The 20,359-nt window shown below is 38.0% G+C and overlaps 1 protein-coding gene and 1 non-coding gene across 2 annotated transcripts in view; one reads left to right on the plus strand and one right to left on the minus strand.

Annotated features, from left to right (window-relative positions):
- The window catches only part of Pip4k2a (phosphatidylinositol-5-phosphate 4-kinase type 2 alpha), a 159,974-nt gene that overhangs the window by 68,742 nt on the left and 70,873 nt on the right, over nucleotides 1–20,359 (plus strand). The gene's annotated exons all lie outside the window — the stretch shown is intronic.
- LOC124078323 (small nucleolar RNA U13) lies at nucleotides 18,127–18,229 on the minus strand. The gene has a single exon (XR_006846877.1). It is a non-coding gene; the product is annotated as a small nucleolar RNA U13 (small nucleolar RNA).

The following is a 20,359-nucleotide window of genomic DNA, read 5'->3' on the forward strand; positions in this document are numbered from 1 at the left end:
TAGAGAATATTAAACCTCATTTCCTTTCATCCACTGCAACTGCTTCTGCTCTGTTGCAGCTGCACTTCATTTCCACTTCACATTAGGGAATACAAAACCGAGCCATGTTTAAGCAACTTAGTGTCAATCACTGAGTCCAGAATCCATTTTCCCAGGCCAAGGAAAGGGTAAATAAATTGGATCTAGTAAGAAGCCTGAATATTAGGATGTGCCCATCATTGTCTCTTTCAGCAGAACTCCATGAAGAGGGCAGGCAATCCCCGAGGCTCTGCACGGGTCACTGGGCGTGTGGCCTTATTACACAACATCAGCATAATCCACTCCCCAAGTCCTTTGTGGGGCAGTGGGTCTTGGCCAGCCTGTTTTCCTGCCCCAGCTGCTGCCCTGCCAGCCAATTCTGCTGCTCCTTAGGCCCTTTCATGCTTCATTCCCATGAACAGGACTTGGCTAAGAGGTGTTCTTTCTTGGATGCTAAAATACCTGGTGCCACCAAAGGAGCCATTGAAGGAGGGATTTTCCCAGGATGCAATTCTATCACCATTCCTCCATGATTTATGAGTTCCTAATAGGCTACGTCAAATACATTTTCTTTCAATATTCTAGAATTAATTTTAAAAATCTAGTGAGATTCATGTAAAGGATTGTGTTTTAATAAAAGTCATAATTCAAAACACTTATTTAACTCATGACTTTCAATTCTAATCAAAGCTCTGTTAATCTTTTGCTTGGGAAAACCTGATTTTTCTTTTGCCTTTTCTCTAAAAAAGGAGAAAAAAAGATGGTATACCCATTTGATTGAAATTTGATTCTTCTTAGTAAAACTGCCAGTTTTAATTAAGTTTGAAAATTGAAATACGGCTGGATATTGGATGAAAATCAGCTTAGTAATTTCCTTCACATGTTCTCCGTGTTTTAAAGCAGGGACTGTGAGTTTGTGTAGATAAAGACCTTACATGACTTTAATTGTGCCTGCTTCTATGAATTAAATACAACCTTTTATTTTCGTTGCTGCTCACAAAAATTCTTTTATGCATATTGAAGGGAAGTGATCACTAAAACAGATAATTCAGATTTTTATATATATTTTTTTAGTTTTAGATGGACACAGTACATTATTTTATTTATTTATTTTTAATGTGGTGCTGAGGATCTAACCCAGTTCCTTACATTGCTAGGCAAGTGCTCTACCCCTGAGCTATAACCCCAACCCCTCAGATTTTTTGTAATTAATTTTTTTTTAAGTACTGAGGATTAAACCCAGTGGCACTTTACCACTGAGCTACATACCCAGCCCTTTTGTTTTGAAACAGGGCCCTGCTAAGTTGTATAGGTTGGCCTCAAACTTGTGATCTTCCTGCCTGCCTTCCAGAGTCAATGGAATAAGTTTGTGCCACTAAGCCAGCAACAATTCATTTTTAAGCTTTGGCTACTTTCTATTAACTGTCCACTTGAATGTTTAACTTTAATTTTATTTTTAATCAACAAATAATAATTACATACTTATGTAGTACAATGTGATGCTTTGATACATGTATACTTTGTGGAATGACCAAATCAGACAAATTAGCATACCATCACCTCAAAGATTTTGTCATTTCTTCAATGTGAGAACACTTCAAATTTTTTCTTTCAACTATTTTTTATTAGTTAATTTTAGTAATACATGATATTAGGGTTCATTCTGCATGATTACAAAAGCATGGAATATAATTTGCTCTAATTCAGTCCCCAGTACTTTCACTTTCCCTCTCTTCCTCCCTCTTGCCATTCTCTTCCCTCTACTGATCTTTCTGTTATTTATTTATAGTTTTTTTAAATTAGTGCCTTGTGGATGTGCATAAGGTGAGATTCACTATGGTTCATTCATATAAGTATAGGAAAATTAAGTCAGCTCTATCCCACCATTCTTCCCTTGGGAGGTCCTTCCTCCTTTGCCTTCAATCCCCTTCCTCCACTCCACTTATCATAGAAAATATTCGACCTTTGACTTCCTGGGTCTGGCTTCTTTCATGTAGCATAATGAGCTCCAGTTCCATCCATTTACCAGCAAATGCCATAATTTCCTTCTTCTATATGTCTGAGTAAAACTCCACCACATTTTCTTTACCCTATGGAGGGGCACCTACATTGGTTCCACAGCTTGACTGTAATGAACTGTGCTAACAACAGTGATGTGCCTGCATTCCTACAGTATGCTTTTTTTTTTTTTTTTTTTAGATCTTTTGAATATATACTGAGAAGTATAGATACTGAGTCATAAGGTGGTCTTATTCCTATTTTTTTGAGGAATCTCCATACTGCTATCCAAAGTGGTTGCACTAATATGCAGTCCCACCAGCAATGTATGAGTGTGCTTATTCCCCACATCTTCACCAACGTTTATTTTAATTTTTTTGTATTTTTGATAACTGCCATTCTGACTAAAGTGAGATGAAATCTCAGTGTAGTTTTCATATGCATTCATATGACTTGAGATGTTTAACATTTTTTTAAATATTGTTCATTTGTAATTCTTCTTTTGAGAAGTATCTATTTGTTTGTCTTTTGCCCATTTATTAATGTGGTTACTTGGGTGTTTTTTGCAGGGGGTATTTTATGAGTTTTTTATGTATTCTGGATATTAATCCCCTGAGGAGTATGTCGAAAAGATCTTCCATTCTATAGGCTCTCTGTTCAAGCTCTTAATTGTTTCTTTATGCCATGCAAAGCTTTTTAATTTGATACCATTCTACTTATTGATTCTTGGTTTTATTTCTTGCATTTTAGGAGTCTTGTTACGGAAGTCAGTGTTTGCACCAATATGTTGTCATACTGGGCCTATATTTTCTTCTAGCAGCTGCAGAGTTTCTAGTCCAATTCCTAAGTCTTTTTTTAAAAAATGTTTTTTAAATTGTCAGTGGATCTTTTTTATTTATATGCGGTGCTGAGAATCGAACCTTGTGCCTCACACATTCTAGGCAAGCTCTCTACCGCTGAGCTACCCCCTCAACCCTCCTAAGTCTTCGATACACTTTGTGTTGACTTTTGTGTCAGGTTAGAGATAGGGGTTGTCTTCTGCTACATGTGATTGTCCAGTCTTCCCAGCACCTTTTTTTTTTTTTTTTTTTAAAGGCTATCTTTTCTCCAGTGTATGCTCTTGGCACCTTTGTCAAGTATTACATGATTATATCTATGTGAGGTTTGTCTCTTGTCTTCTATTCCATTGGTCTTCATATCTGTTTTGGTGTCATTATCAAGCTGTTTTTGTTACTATAGCTCTTTCAGATATTTTGAAATGTACATTATAATTCATGATATTCATCTTGCTATACAATAGAATGTAAGAATTTATTTCTCATAGCTAAATAGAATTTTATATCCATTGACCAGTGTTCCCCTTTGTTTGGGGATTTTAATTAAGACAATTAGAGATATTTTATATTGTGAGAAATTGTGCTCTAATTTTAAGAAAATTTTATAGTTGGGTATTCTGTGAATTGTGCATGCTCTGTGTTCTTACCAATTTGCATTCTTGCATGTATTATCCACTTTTTCTCCTGCTCATTTGCAAATCAATTAGGACCTTAAAAAAGTTGAGAATCGGGCTGGGGCTGTAGCTCAGTGGCAAAGTGCTCACCTAGCATGTACGGGGCCCTGATAAATAAATATATAAAGATATTATGTACAACTACAACTAAAAAATAAATATTAAAAAAAATTTTAAAAAAAAGTTGAGAATGTGCATACCTTTAAAATCACTCACTCACACACACACATACCCCTACACCTATTAATCCTAACTCTTGAATGAAAACATGAGGAAAAATTTTTGTGTCTCTATCTTAATTAAAATATTCATATTTTAAAAATTTCCTTTAATTTCTATTAAGTATAAATAAATGCTCTTGGCGAACTCCACTGGTGTCTTCTCTGCACACTTTTTGGTTTTATCACGTGCCTAGTAAAAGTTGACAGTTACCTAAGTATCTTGTTATTCATTCTTGGCTTCCATCTAACCTGTATTTGTCCTTTTTTGGACTAATTGATAGGCCTTGAACTTTCTCTTTGTTATCTCTTTTTTAAAACATTTTTTAGTCATAGATGGACACAATACCTTTATTTTATTTGTTTATTTATATGTAGTGCTGAGGATCGAACCCAGAGCCTCATACATGGGAGGCAAGCTCTCTACCACTGAGCCACAACCCCAGTCCCCTCTGTGTTATCTTTATTTGATGGATGCTCTTGTTCTTCTCCCACTTCCTGGCCACAGTGTTTGATCATGAATAATTGTGTTTCCTGTCAATATAATCTAACTAATTTGATTTTGCTGCCACCACTGAAGGAGTGAGCCAGTGCTACTGTCTGTGGCCTTCAGAAGACATCTTCCAGCTAAACTCCCATGGTCTTGTTAGTCAAGCACATCCCCAGGCTGGTGTTAACAAAGTAAATGTTTTTAAAATTTTTGAAACATGTGAGGATTAAAAATGAATAGTTACTACATGGGTTAATATTTTTAGTCTTTTAGAAAATCTATAATAAATATTCCGTGGCACCCTAAATTTTAAACCTCCTGCTTCATTAAATTTCAAGGACAACATATTTCTCATAAAACAAAAGCTAATAAAGTGTGTCTTTCAATTGAACATAGAACAATAATAGAAAAGTGGTTTCTTTCCTCCTTTTTTAAAAATTGATCCCAGTTTAATAGAGGAATAGTAAAAAGTTTTCACTCAAAATGTTTAATAAATGAAATAAAAAATGAAAGATAATAAAAAATGAAAGATAAGAATCAAGAGAAAGTAGGGGAAAAGAAGAAAGGGGGAACATAATAATTATGCTAGCTTCTTCCTGCCCCCTTTCTTTGGCTTTATACTTAGGTAGAAATACTTTGAAACATATTTTAGAGAATAAATGAAGACAGGAAATCAGGAAGAATGATTCTGTGTAGAGGGCAGGTAAAGAGTTATTGAGAAAAGCTGCAAGTTTACATCAAACTAACCAAAGAATATGACTATGTGCATGTAGGAACTTAATAAGGAGACATAAAGGAAAGATCTTTCAAAGAAAGGAGGCAGCATGGCAGTGGAGGTCATTTAATATGATGTGCTTTTAATGTTCCCAACTCTAGTTTTATATAGGATGTTTTTTAATCAAAACAGAATACTTTCTATTTTAATTTTGTTCATTCTATGCAAGTATAGTCCACCAGGAAGATGAAACCTGCTTCAAAGTGCAAATTATTATCCAAAATGCAACCCTCCTAGAGCCCCACTAGGGATCATTAGTTTAAATTCCACTGTAGGCCAAGATCCTGGGGGACTGCTCAGGAAGAGGGGTGATGGGAATAAGCTGATCAAACTGCAAAACGAAGGATTTCTAAAGGGCAGATTTTCAGAGATGGCACTCATTTCCAGATCCATTACAGAACTGTCTTCACACTTATTTTCAAATTATCCATTCGAATTTTTTTCTGCAAATTAGAAATATCTGTTTCAAAGTATACTCGTGAGACCCTTTTGGTATGCAAGTACTGTACTTCTTGCAACTTTGTGTACATCAGGATTCAGTGTCAAATAAGTTCTATGGGAGTGTAAGGCTCTTTGTGCCTGAGCTAAGTTGGTGGGGATGGGTCTGAATTCTGATTTTGTCTTAGCAGTGTGATTGTCATGACCTGTTAGCAGGTGTACTTGACACTGTGTGTTCACCCCCTGGATGATTCCATCCAGCCATTAAGCTTCACTCACGGTGCAAGAAATAAAAGACCAAATGCCCGATGTGCATTATGGCAGGAGAAAGACCAGTTTTCTTGAAGATGACAGATCTATAAATAGAGTTTGTAGCAGCCTAAATCATGCAGGGTGTGTAGTTATGACTGGGCATTTTCACAGTCCAGAGTGCACCAGATTCAGTGGTAGCAGGTCCAGAATCTGTTCTTGACACCATAAGTAATTTGTTATGTTACTTTAGAAATGAGTCACTTTTTAAAATTTTATTTCTTCATTTCTTGGTCATCTCTACATTCTTTCTACTCTTAAAATCTTGACTACATATCTATAAATCATTGTGGATGAATCAATAGATGAGGCTATGACAATTTTATAGGATCCAACTGGGAATGTTGCTTCGTGCCAAGGGGACCAGCTTAGGTTTCCAATCATGGGGCCATTTTCAATCTCTGTGGGTTTTTGAATTCCAAATCTAAAACTTGTTTTACTTTTACTCATCTTTGCCTCTCTACTTATATACACTTTACCCCTAACTTTAAATATTATTTATTGTGATATAATAAATCACCCCAAAACTTAGTGGCTTAAAATTACCCCTCTCGGTTGATGATGCAAGGCAATTTGACCTCAGCTTGGTGGGGCAGTTCTTGATCTCATTCACATGGCTGTGGTCACCTGGGGAATCCACAGGATGAATGATCCAGGATGGCCCCACTCACATGTCTGGTGGTCAGCTGGGACTATTGCAGAAGCAACATTTTAGAGAAGTCCAGATCTCAGGCATTGAGACTCATCTGCTGATGTCCCACTGGCCAAAGCCAGGCTCACAGGGAAGATCAGGGTCAGTGTGGGAGGGGGCTGTGGGAGGGTGTGGACACCAAGAGGCCTGACTTGTTGGGATTAATATGTAGTTGGCCACATATTTATACCCTCAACTTGTATGCTGTATGTCTGTCCTTCCAACTTAAAGTACAGGTCTATGTGCCCTGCCGTAGTTTGTAAACACCCAGAAATGAACAGGGTGACTTCCACTTAACAATATCTGTGCCCCTGTAATGAAAGAGGAGAGCATAATAAATGGCCTGTGGTAATATAAGGAGATAGTGTACTTCCCTGAGTGTGCTAGAGAGAGCCTGTTCCCTCCTGGTTCTTCTTTCGATAAAACTTAGTTTCATTCTCCTATATGGCATTGTCTTCTAGAGATTCTGGCTTTTTTTTTTTTTTTTTTTTGTACAGGGATTGAACAAAGGGGCACGTTACTGCTGAGAATACCCCCAGTTATTTTTATTTTTATTTTGAAACAAAGTCTTTCTAAGTTGCTGCGGCTGGCCTGGAACTTGTGGTCCTCCTGCCTCAGCCTCCCTGGTCACTGGTGTTATGGGTATGTGCCACCATGTCCTGCTTCTGGCCATCTTCTTTTTCCATTCTAAATCCCTCTCTGACATCATCATTTCCTACAGCCACAGCTCTTCCAAGTTTAGGTTTGCAGATTACTTCTCTGTATTTATAGCCTCAGAATTACATTTGTAACTTCATGGTAGACATATCTGCATGGATCTGTGCACACTCCAAAATAATGCATCCTCTGTATGCCCTAAACCAACTTCTCTTCTTGCATTTCCTATTTTAGGCAATAGTATAACTGTTCTAGTTTCAAAGGCTTGAAACCTCTCACGCATTCTGAGGCCCTGCCATCCCTTGCCTCTTCCCCCTTTATACTCGCCCTCTGTCCTGTGCCTGGCAGGTGCTCAAGACTGTACTGTGATTCCTGGCCTCCAGTCTTCATCCTTCTTCCAAATTCAGTTCCACACACTGAGCTAAACACCTCAGAGATCCTCATCCCACAATCTCCTATGATCCCCCAGTTCAAAACCTTCCATAACTCCCAAATGTCAAAGAACAGAAACCAGGTTCCTCAGCCTGACAGAGTCTGGTTTGTTTTGAGTTTCTCTCTACTCCCTAAGTAGTCCCCTAGCCCTACTTCTTTAAGTAGTTGAGAGCGTTTTTTATTTGTTTTGTTTTTGTTCTTTTTATTTGTTTATGTGAATATAAATCAGAAGGCTGTTGAAAGCCATGGCTGAGAGCCCAGGTTCTGGAGCTGCAGTGGTAGATCTAGAACCCAGGACACCACCCAGAGGGCTTCATGACTCTGAGCTGGCCACTTAGCCACTTGTAGCCCAGTTTCCTTATCTATAAAGGGGAGGGGTGTGTAATCGCTGTGCCCAGTTCACAGGGCTGCTAAAATGATTTTATGAGACACTATAAAGCAGTTAGCAAATATGTAATAAGCCCTGAATAAATGTTAGCTCTGGTGTTGTGTTGTTATTGTCAGTTTTTAGAAGTGATCAATTTTCAGATGAAAAAGTGATGCACAAATAGAATACAAAACAAAGTATAAGACTGAACTACTTTCTGAAAGTCAAGTTTATGTTTTTCTCCTCCTTGATGGGAAATTACGTATAAAACTTGACGATGTGACAGAATCCAGAATGTTTTATGTCCTGTTCCCCTGCCTTTGTTTCCATAATTTTTATTTTAAAATAAATGTTAGGAATTCATTTATTTATTCATTCAAAGATGAGCTAGGCACTGATCTAGGTGCCTGGAATGGGTGTGTTTTACCCCTGAGTTACATGTTTCCTGCTCATGGAATAGGGCAAATGATATTGCTCATCCCAGTGGGACATGGGAGAAATATTCCAATATGTAAGATGAACTGTGTAGGTGAAAACTGCAAATTGAGCTAAGACCAAGCTGTTAACTTGTGTAAGCACAGTGCAGTTTACTAGGGAGAGAAACGGCGGTACGTGTGCTATAGTAAAAGTACCACTTCAGTGTTCTTACTTTTCATTTTGAAATAATTTCAAACATACAAAAATGTTGCAAAAAATAATATGAAGAGCACCCGCATCCCCGCCATCCAGATGCTCACATCACATATAACCAGCAGTACTTCGTTATGGTGGTGTCCACTTCCTGCACTCTGAAGTTAATTGTCTTTCCCACTATTCTGAAGTGTTGTGAGGAGTTACTTGGAGATTATGTGAATGTTCTATTTCTCATGCTGTGGGTCACCAATTTTAGTGTGCATTGTTAACTGTTGTTAACCAGCAACAGTTATTACTGTAGTATTTACATATAATGGTTTTTAATTTTCATCAATTTGTCTACATTTATTAGTTGGAATTCTATAAGGAAGAGCTTGCCTTTCTTCCCCATTTAATCACCTATAGTTTTAAAAATCAGCATGTACTTCAGATCAGAATTTGGGGATACAGAAAAAGTTAGATAGACTAAATTTCAAAAGATAAGCTCCCATGAGCCACTGCAATGCAGGAAATGCCCATGAGCCTTTGAAATGCAAAATAAGCACTCCCCCCACCCCCACACACACCCACACCCACACCCACCCCTCCCCTGAAAGCCTTGGCCCATGACCTTGCCTGCAAAAAGTAACCAGAGGGCAATACACAAACAAGCCCAGGGAAAACTGGCACAGGACGGTAACTCCATCTCACTCTAGTTCAGCCCCTAGCAACTGTCCCTCTGTAAGTATGAACACCCTACCCAAAGAGGTTGCCGTCTCTCCTTCTGGAGATGGCCCACATTCTCCCTTGCATGTCTATCTGCTTTCTTAAATAAGTGTGTCTCTCTAACTGCTATGTGCTGAAATTCTTTTCTGTCACAGAAGCCAATGACCCCTTTTGTCAGGTTTCTCCTCTCTGGGAACTCCTCCGGTGACAAACTCATTTCTGCAGTATTAGTCTTCTTGGGCTGTCATAACAAAATGCCATAAACTGGGTGACTCAAACCACAGGTATTTATTGTCTCGTGGTCCTGGGGTCTGGAAAGCCCAAGATTCTGATGAGGCCTCTCTCCCTGGCTTGTAGATGGCCACCTCTGGCTGTATGCTCACATAACCTTTCATGTGGCTGTGTCCTTACATAGGTTTGCAGGGGTGGAGGTAAAGGGGACAGTGAGCTCTCTGGTGTCTCTTCCTCTTAAGGATGCTGGGCCCCAACTCTGATGTCCTCATTTAACCTCAAACCTCCTAAAAGTTCCATCCCCAAATAAAGGCACATTGGCAGTTAGGGTTTCTACAATATGAATTTGAGGGGGCACAAACATTAAGGCCAGAACAGTCACAACCCATTATTATTATTTACTTTTAGAAATTATTTAGAAGAGGGAATCTTTGTGAAGCATAGAGTCTGTTTATTGACTTACGGTGCGTTGGTGTACTGTGGCCATACTGTGCTGCTTTCTGGGCAGTGTGCACGACTTGATCCCAATGTGTGAGGCTGTTGTTGCAGTTCTTTCCCACCTTCCTCACCCCCCATTTCCACATTACTATCCATTAGCATTTACTCTTGTAGGAAGAAAAAGAGAGTTGGTGTATCCAAACTTAGGCGCCTGAGTTTGCTGGCTTAATTGGGATGGAGGGCAATGAAAAGTGAAAAGACTCAGACCCCAGCTACTTTGTAGTCATACCTCAAATTTGCATATTCTTTCTGAGCTTTAGGTGGGTGTGGGGTTCCTGAAACCAAGACTTACAAAACATGAGGGTCTTTTTTTGTTTTTGTTTTTTTCTTATTCTCTGTGGCTCATTCTAGTGTTTTGCTGATAATCATATATTTGCTAATGTCCCAAAACAGAACAGTAGGGTCATTGCTGTAAAGCTAACAAACACAACAGTTCTAGAAGCTGCTGAGTTGGTGGATTCACATCGACAAGGGGAAGCAGTTTTTGTTGCCAAATCTCCATTGCATATGTTATAAGGATCATTTCTGTCCAGTCATATTTTAACAGCCATTCAATAATTCTGTATCTTAATATCTAACTATTTAAACACATTCTAACTATCTACAAAGTAGGGCATTTTAAACAATCATTATAACATCTATAGTATATAATAAACACAATCCAGACTCTCCATCTCAGTGTTCTGTGCCCTAAGGTCAGAGCAAAGAGTGTAAACCACAGGGAGAAACTTATTGTGATCATTAGAGGTAGTGTAAGTCATTGTTGGAATTAAAAATTGGGTAGAGGGGGGCTGGGGATATGGCTCAAGCAGTAGCGCGCTCGCCTGGCATGCGTGCAGCCCGGGTTCGATCCTCAGCACCACATACAAACAAAGATGTGTCCACCGAAAACTTAAAAATAAATAAATAAATAAACATTAAAAAAAATTGGGTAGAGGAAGTGGCATGGTAACACTGACAACTTCATATCAAACAAGATGACAGTTGGAAATATGTCCTTATAGACACAGGTTTGTAGCCAGGTGGAGCCCGCTGACCACACACACAGAGTATCAAGTAGATAATGCAAGTTGTGTTGTCAGCCACTAATATAACATCTCTTTGTTTTTTTCCATTAGCTAGTGAAGTTTACATATCATTTGTTAATCGATTTTGAAGGAAAAAAAAAAAAACTTTTAGAAAGGAAGGCTCCCTGCCCCCTACCCTCTGCCTCCTTTAGAATTGAACACATTTATTGTCATAAATAACTATGGACTCTGTTGTCCTTGACTACTTCGAATTAGGAAGTATATTCCTCCTAGAGTATTCAAAAAGAAGAACACTAGGGAGACTGAAGTTAACTGTATCATCAAATTTGGAAATGACATTTCCTAAAGCTCTGATAAGGTTATACCTAGCTCAGTCAAAGTAGTAAACCTCTTTAAATTTAATTTTGGGTAGTTTAGTTTTTGTATTTTAAATTTATCTCCAAGTATTATTTAAAAGTCACTCGGTTTTTGAAATATAATATAGAATTTGTATTTTCATAAATGGATAACCTGATTTTATAATTGACTCAGTGGAGAGATTGCTTTCCTCAAAATAAAAAATGTTATCGTCTTCTAGCATCCTACACCAGTCGGGGTATAACTGCAGTTGTTTTAGAATAACTGTAGGTCCAGGGACCTGTTTATGCATCCACATTTTTGAAGAATGCAAGTAGTTAATTTAACCAGATGTAAGTAAAATAGTAAATAAAACATACTGTTAATTGCTGTTGTCTTTTTCAAGATTTCAATAGTCTATGTTTAGAGTTTGCTAAATTTAAAGGTACTTGTATATCAAGGCTGAACACATCCTTCAGCATTATTAACCCAAGTTCTGGTAAGTGTTCTGCTTTGTTTGATCAGCTGTCAACAGACTGTATGGCAGTAAGAGAGGAAGTTGTCTGTTGTTTTGATTAATGTTTGATTAATAATTTAATATGGAGAACTACTGTTTCCTTAGTATACAGTAACTTTTTAAAGCATTTATCATTTTTCTATGAATTCCCAGACCTGCAGATGGTGACAAAGGTTTATAATATTAAAAAGATCATCCCAGTAATGGCCGTGAATATCTTTTTAAATTAAAAATACTATATAAATGTATAATAATAAACCTTCCCCGAGAATTACTATGCTGATAGAATTAGTGTTTGATAAATACTTTATTTCATTTATTTTATGCAACTAAAATAATTTTTATAAGTTGTCTTGCATTTAAGCAGAACAAACTCTACATACTGGGGAAATAGGAATTTAATCATTGACATTGTAGTTTTTGGTTTTCTGAGAGATCAATATGAGTATCCAGGTTGATCTTTGCTAGATGTAATAGTAAAGTCACTTTTGTAGTTTATAAGTGAAAGAAGTAATTAAAATTTTTTTCAGCAACTCTTTTTTGTAGTTTGTCCCTGGAGATGAGCAGGAACATAGAAAGATGAATAGATCTGTCCCCACCTTCAGAGAAAAAAGACATCTGTAGGCCCACTTTTCTCTCATTATGAAAAATTTTGCTTTATCCTGCTGTTACAGCTAATGATGCTTCTATTCTTGCATTTTCCTTAGACTGTCTTTACATGAGAAATCATTACAATCCTCAAATAATTGCTGTCACTAAATATCATGGGAATTCTTAAATTCACACAGGCAAAACTATCGAATAGTTAGATGGCAGCAAAGAAAAGTGTCATTTGTCGCGTGTCAAGGCAGGTTTTACAAAGCCACAGTGAGAGGCTTTCCTTATCTTTCTTTACATATTAGATTTCTGGTTTAACAAATGCAAGTTTATTTCAAGCATTAGATTTCACATCCTTGATGAGCAGGGAAAATTGATGCTGTCACCTTTGGTTGCCTGGAGTTTAGGTAAAAGAGACAGGCATTCATGGGAAACCTTTAAGGAAACAAAGGCACTGTTAAGATCTGCACATTTACCTCAGAACCTTGGAAAGACCACTTAGGGCAGTTGTGTGTTGTTCCTAGGAATTTATCTGTAATGTTGGATTGCAAATGTTGGAATTGGGTTAATTGATGGAAATGAGCAGCCTGCTGTGATTCAGAAAAAGTTCCAAAAGGTAGTTGAAATATCATGACAAAAGGAAAACTAGGGTATTTTGTACCAGCTAAGAGTATGGTTCAAACTTTTAGAGGTTCCCGAATTTAAAATCTAATGAGAACTGCCTGTATGTGTTCATAGTATATGGAGAATGAAAAATTATGTCCGTTGATCTAATTAAGAATTAGGATTCTCTGTCTTCCAGATCTCTGGTTTATTTTGCTCATCTATTTTTATAGTTGATAGAGTACATAGAATGGTGTGGGAGGAGGTGGGGAGAAGAGAGAATTATTTATGCAACCTCATGAGATGGCAAGTGCTCTTTTTCCTAAAATAATGAATACAAACAGAAGCATTTTTGTTCTTTTGACAGTTTGAGAACAGGAGTATTTGTGGATAAGAGCTATATGTTAATTGCCATGACATGTTTTTGAAAATTAATTAATCATGAAACTGTGACAGTTATTTTTTAACCAGATTAAAAAATGTTATTATTTGTAAAGCACTTAAATACATAATTTGTGAATATACTTGCATCTAAATAAAGGGTTCAGCCAGGTATGGCGGTGCTCACCTGTAATCCCAGCAACTCCAGAGGATTACAGTTCGAGGTCAGCTTTAGCAATTTATCAAGCCATTTTTGTTTTGAAAACAAAACAAAACAAACAAAAAAGGGCTAAGGATGTGGCTTAGTGAATAAGCACTCCTGGGTTCAAATTCTAGTACAAAATAAACAAACAGTTACAGATATTCTTTTTCCAGCTGGGTCTGGTGGCATTCGCCTATAATTCTAGTGACTAGGGAGGCTGAGTCAGGAGGATCACAAGTTAAGGCCAGCCTAGGCAACTTGGCAAGATCTTGTCTCAAAATAAATAATAAAAAGTTCTGGGAATGTAGCTCAGTATAAAGCAATCCTGTGTTCAATCCCCAGTACCAACAAAAAACAAACAACAAAAAAACCGATTTCCAATCATGAAAAAGAAATTGATGAAGCTAATGATTTTTTTAAAACCATATCCCTGAACTTTGCATTAAAACATGAAATAAATTTGTATGCTAAGAAGAAGTGGTGTTCTACAGTTCAGTGTGATGAGATAAGGGGTAGGTATGCTAAAACCTAAGCTGAAAAGTCTTATAACAATTTGCTGAACAGGGTAGTTTATCCTCAATTTTCAGAAACATTTTCAGTGACAAAAGAAAATTATATAAGAAATGTAGTCTGGCGTGCCTTATAAACAATATCCTTTTATTCTGAATACAATAGCTTTGGAATATTGTTTGCTAAACAATTATTTCTTTTTTAGACAAAGCTTGGGTTGCCTCTTGGCTTGCTTTCTTTCAATGCATTTACTCATGCTTAAAATAGTCTTTGGGGCTAAAGAATGTAACTCACCAGGGAAATATGACTAATACAGCATATCGGATAGGAAAGCTCTAAGCTCAGAAGTTTTTGTTTTGTTTTGTTTTTCCCCAAGAAGCAACTGGTGATTTTTTTTTTTATTATTTTCAAGTGAACAGTATTAGTTTCCTTTGGAAATGGCTAATTTATACTTCATTTAGTTTTACGGATCACCTATTCCGTTCAGGACCAGTGGACTCCTTGTTAAATAAGTAAATGACTACCACTTTTTGTTAAAATGTAGGCCTCAATGTCCATTGAAGAACTGGACATTTATAATCAACAAAATTAATCGAGACAGATATCTTACAACCCTAACGAAAATTAGCTCAGAATGGATCACATGCCTAAATGTAAAACACAGACCTATAAAACTCTTGGTCATTGACTTTTTAGATTCAGAAGTTTCTGAACAGAGTGTGTTTTAGAAATTGAGGAAGGAGAAATTATAATAGAAAATTGAAATTTAGATACTGAAAGTATTAATCCCTGCAATTATTTAATATCTATTTTAAGTGTTTTGTTTTGGTGTTAAGTATGTACTCTACCACTGAGCTACACACCTCCTTTCCCAACTCCTTGATATTGGGTTTTGGGGGGGTTTCGGTTTTGTTTGTTTGTTTTTGGTGCTAGGGATTGAACCCACAAGTGCCTTACAACTGAGTTTTTTCTCCTGCCCTTTTAAATTTTTTTTTAGTTTAAGTTGCTAATGGTTTCACAAAATTGCAGAAACTGGCCTCAAACTTGGGATTCTCCTGCCTCAACCTCTGGAATCACTGGTAATACAGGCATGTGCCACTGTGTCTAGCCTGGTATCAATTTATATCCCAAACTGTCAAAAAGTTTTTGCAAACTCATCAAATGCATCCTTCCACAAGCCCACTGAAGGAGACTTAGCTGTTCCTTCGCTTCCTTGAAAAATATCATGGAAACATTCACAGAGGAAACTCTATACGGCACCTGCTTGAGGACTCTAAGGTCCACGTAGAAAGGGCCCTAGGGTCCAGTGTTGGACTCCAGATTTCTTTGTGGATGTGAGGTGGGTGGAAGTATGGGGCTTATCCGAAGGGAATCCATTTGTACATTTTCTTCTCATGACCTGAGAAAGCCATTTATTCTCTCTCTGCTGAGAGAGAGTAACTTCACTTTGTGTCTCTGTTTAGTGAGAGTAATATTACTTCAGTGTTATAAGGGGGAAAAACCATGTCTATGTGAAAGTTTTTGAGCCATCTTTTAAATGGTGATGCTGCGATGACTGAGTGTGGACGGTTAACAGGAGCATGAGGGGATCACTTTCTTTCTCCGAGGTACTTCCTCAGCACCCAGAGGAGGAAAGCATTGTATCAGGAATACCTAGGGAGTTTTCAAATTCCCCAAGCCCCACAGCCAAATATCCTATTCCCAGCCCAGGGGTATAGATGGGTAATAATATCTGTATTGTGGAGAATCTTCCTAGAACAATAGACTCCAAGTTGTTTTTGTTTTTTGGTTTTTTTTATCACCTACATAGCTGTGTGTATGTGAAAGCTGAGCATAGTGACATGCATGTGAGTTATATATTTTATTCATGGATAAATATTAATGTTGTATTCATTTTACAGCATATAAAATCTAAAAAAGCCAGGTGACATTTTTAAAATATTTTCAACACTATAAAAATTCTCTCGCTCTTAAGATTAATTTTTAGTGAGAACAACGTAATTTTTGATATTTTAGAAAATTTTGTTTTAATATTCATTTTTAAAGCCTCGCTCTAAGTTTTGCACATTTAAAAAAAAATTTTTTTAGTTATACATGGACACAATGTCTTCATTTTGTTTATTTATTTTTATACGGTGCTGAAGACTGAACCCAGTTCCTCACATGTGCAAGGCAAGTGCTCTGCCAATGAACCATCACCCCAGCCTAAGTTTTGCACATTTTTTATTCTCGGTTTTAAGGCTCTCATTGTTGAAAAATATACCTCACAAAGATTTGTAAATATGAAAGGAAGAATAGTATCACTGGCCACATGTAGGAAATCAGCATACTATTCTCGAACCATCCCCCTGGCTTTATGAAAGTTTTAGTTCACTTTCAGATGGCAAAATTTTATTTTTCCTGAAAACTTCAAAGGATTCTGGAAGATGTTTGCATTTTTAAACCTTTAACAAAGTATTCAAAACCCATTAACAAATGGGTTGAAACTCTCTGGCCATGTTTCTAACTGGGTTGAACACTTGTTTTTGAGTGTGCTGATGTGAGTTCTCATAAGTGACCCAGTCATATTGTTTTGGCAACCAGATCACACAAGTGGAAACATTTCCAAATATCTGTTTTTTGACCACTGTTTTCAAAGCTTTGGATTCTCTTAAAAAGCAGTTACTTTCTTACTTTAATTCTCACCTTTGACTCTGAAAGGAAGCTTAGGTGTTTATTTTTTTGCTGCTAGGTAGCATAGTGCCGAATGGCACCTCTGACCCCTGCCAAGATTCACCAATTTGTAAAGGAAAATCGCATGACTCATCTTTTAAATTAAACCACTTTTTAAAGGACTTGTGCTCTGTCTGCTTTCCTCTCAACCACACAGTCATTCTTAAAAGATAGCAAGTAATTTAGCAAATGCCAAAGCAAAGTTAGATTCATCTTTATTCTGATGCAGCTATAAAGTAAACTTCCTGTGCTGTGTAACTCATTCTCTTCTTGAATCTTGAAATATTGACCAGTGTTTTCTGTGCATCTGCCAATGAATATTTGCTGACAAAGGAATTCATGTGAATATGATTTCATGTTTTTTGTGCACCTTCAGCCATCTTGACCTCGGTAGGAATAACAAGTCTTTCATTAGTGGCATATGGGTTTTTGTTTGTTTATTTGTTTTTTGTTAGAGGGCATTTTGCTATTAATGAATCTAGCAAGAAGTTCCTGTCCTGTACATTAATCATAAAATTAATACAATTTTGTGAAGCACTAAATTTGATAGTTTAGTAATGCACAAGGTTGGTCGTTATGTTTGTCTTCAGGCCTTGAGTGATGAGATTTTGGATGACTTTCCCATTTCAACAGTTTCTGGCCTTCCTCAGCTAATACCTCGAGGCATAGTATACACTTGGGGATAGTTTATCAGTAATAAAAATGGATGGAAGCCCATGTTTTAAAATAAGTCTTCCTATTTATTTCAACTGGTTTTGAACAATTCTTGTCCTATCTTATGACACCTTCCCCTCATAGCTAAACTGATGGAAAGAACGCACGGGGGAGGGGAGAGGGGAGAGGGGAAAGGGGGAGGGGTCAACTCTGCCTTGGCTCTGGAAGGTCTTTGTTAACTGCTGCTTGTTTATAGTAGTAACTTCAGACTGTGGTTTCTTTGCAGGCATCCTTTTAAGCACTTGTTTGTTTTGTGAGGGTTAATTATAACTTAGTTCAAACCAGATGGTCTGATCTGTGAATCCACTTAACTGGGCACATTTAAACCTCAGTCATTTGCAGTATGTTGGACAAGAACAGTGCACAGGACATGGGAAAGGCCCAGCATGTCCCCTGCCAACCCCTCCAAGTTATGGGATTCCTACCATTTCCTCAGGATTCCTCCCTTGTAGGAGGCAGCTCATGATTGTTTCACATAGGGACTACTGAGGGCATATGTCAAACTGTCTAATCAGTTTTATAAAGATTATTCTTTTGTTTTTTTAAATTTTTTTAACATCAGACAGGTATGTGCCAAAACTTGGAAACAAGGTTTAGAGAAGGCATATTGCACACAACATTGCAAACACCCAATCATCATGCTTATGAGCCAGGAAAATCTAAAGGTTATTCTTTTTTCTTTTTTTTTTTTTTAATCATAGATGAATACAATACCTTTATTTTATTTATTTTTGTGCAGTGCTGAGGATAGAACCCAGTGCCTCACATGTATGAGGCAACAAACAGAGCCCCAGCCCCAGCCCCCTAAAGATTATTCTTTTAGATTCAAAATAAATATAAATGGAAATTGTACTGTCTCCTCCCAGAGAGCATGCACCCTAGCTGGAGCTCTTCCTTAGAGGTAGCTTGTGCCTTTGCCTCACATACTCCTTGGGTGTTTTGGTTTTTCTGTCCACCATTATTATGAAAATAACAATCAATATAGAATTTAAAAGTACAGAAGTACCCAATTGAAGGTGAGCTTCAACTCCACCTCAGATTCTCAAACCCACTTCTCCAGCTCTGTCTGTGCTTTCTGTAAGTTGCATGGACAAATATATGAATGTGTAACCTCTGTAAGTAAGTAGATAGATAGGTAGGGGATCTGGGAGGGTAGCTCAGTGATAGGACACGTACTTAGCACATGCTTCAATCTTCAGTGCCAAAAGAAAAAAAAAAAAAAAGAAAAGATGGAAAGCAAATTAAACACATCTATATCTTGTTTTTTCACTTTACACTCTTTCTTTGAGCACTTTTCATTTTAGTTCACACAGACATATAATTATTTGCCCTGGTGTTTACTGCTGTATCTCGAACTGATGTGCGTGTGCCCAGGCTGCAGATGCAGTTATTGCAGCAGAGAGCAGTGGCTGGAGGCTCAGGTCCCAGGGGTTAGCGTGTAGATTTCATATATTCCTGTGCTCAGCTGGTGCTCCACCCAGCCTGCTCTGTGCCTGACCTCTCCAAACCTGAAGTCTCTTGGGTCTGGGTCTCAAGAAATCAACACCCTGTCTTCCGTGGAAGGGCTGGGGTGGTTGACCACAGGCACTGCCATGGTCTGTGTCCTACCTAGACTCCAGCTGGGGAGACTGCTGAAGTCGGCAGTGTGCCAGCCAACCAGGCACATCCATCGGAAATGCCTCTGTGAGAGCCAGGCATCAAGTGGCCACTGCATGGAGCTGGCAGCTTCCTCTCCTCTCTTATCAGTTAGAAATCCTCTACTTAGTTTCTGCCTTTTAAAAATTATTGAAATTTCTCCTCTTCTGCTGTCTGCTCTGTAGTTGTTCTTGCCATGGTTGTGTGTGTCTTTTTTTTCCCCCTTTGTTTTGTTTTGTCTTGTTTTCCGTCTCTAACTTCCTCTTGTCATTTTAGCATGGTTTCTGGAAGGGAAAGAGATAAAAATGCATGGTCAATTCATCACTTAAAACAGGAATCCGGGAAGGCTGCATAAACGACATAATGGTAACCTTCCTCACATTGTTCTCTTAGAACAGATCTTAGGCAGTGAAACTGGCTGCTCTTCTGTTCTGTGCTCAGTGTGTGTGTGTGTGTGTGTGTGTGTGTGAGAGAGAGAGAGAGAGAGAGAGAGAGAGAGAGAGAGAGAGAGTGGGGTGTGGGGACAATGTCTAGCTCTGACTGAATCAGGAATTCAGTGTTTCCCTTCTGGAACCTTAATATAGGTTCTGACTATGAAGTCTGCTGAAGAAATCCTTGTTTTAAAAATGAAGAACTGTGCACCTCTGTCCCTTCTCCACTGTCTTGCAGGTCTTATTAATGATGTATGAAAGTGATTGGTTTCTAAAGGCATGGCTATCTTCCATCACTTACTTTTTTGAGCAGATGCGGCTCTCTGGGGCACCAGGGTGGGAGGGGACAACTGTGTGACATGCTAAACTCTACCTCATCTTCAGCACAACCAGCCAGACACCACTCCCAGAGGGCTCTGAGAGTTGGTGGTCCCCATCAGAATTGCTGGGGGCCCTGCATCTTCCATTTGTATCTGAGAAACTTCCTCTGAGGGCCAGGAGCTGGCGTCTAGTGGTGGCTGAAACCCTAGAATGAATAAAGTCATCCAGGCAGAGGCTATAGGGAGTGGTAGGAACTGTGCCCAAGTAGGGGGTGCACGCTGCAGCCGCTCAGCAACAGATGAGTAATGCCAAGCTCCGTGCCAGCTCATCCCTGTCCATTTTTAAAAGCCAGAAATCCAAATTTGTATGTAAATTTTCTCAAGTCTGAATTGTGGCAATTAA

This window comes from Marmota monax, unplaced genomic scaffold (assembly GCF_021218885.2).
Source record: "Marmota monax isolate L192 unplaced genomic scaffold, Marmota_monax_Labrador192_F-V1.1 WCK01_AAM20220418_F8-fsc00098, whole genome shotgun sequence".
NCBI classification, from domain to species: Eukaryota; Metazoa; Chordata; class Mammalia; order Rodentia; family Sciuridae; genus Marmota; species Marmota monax.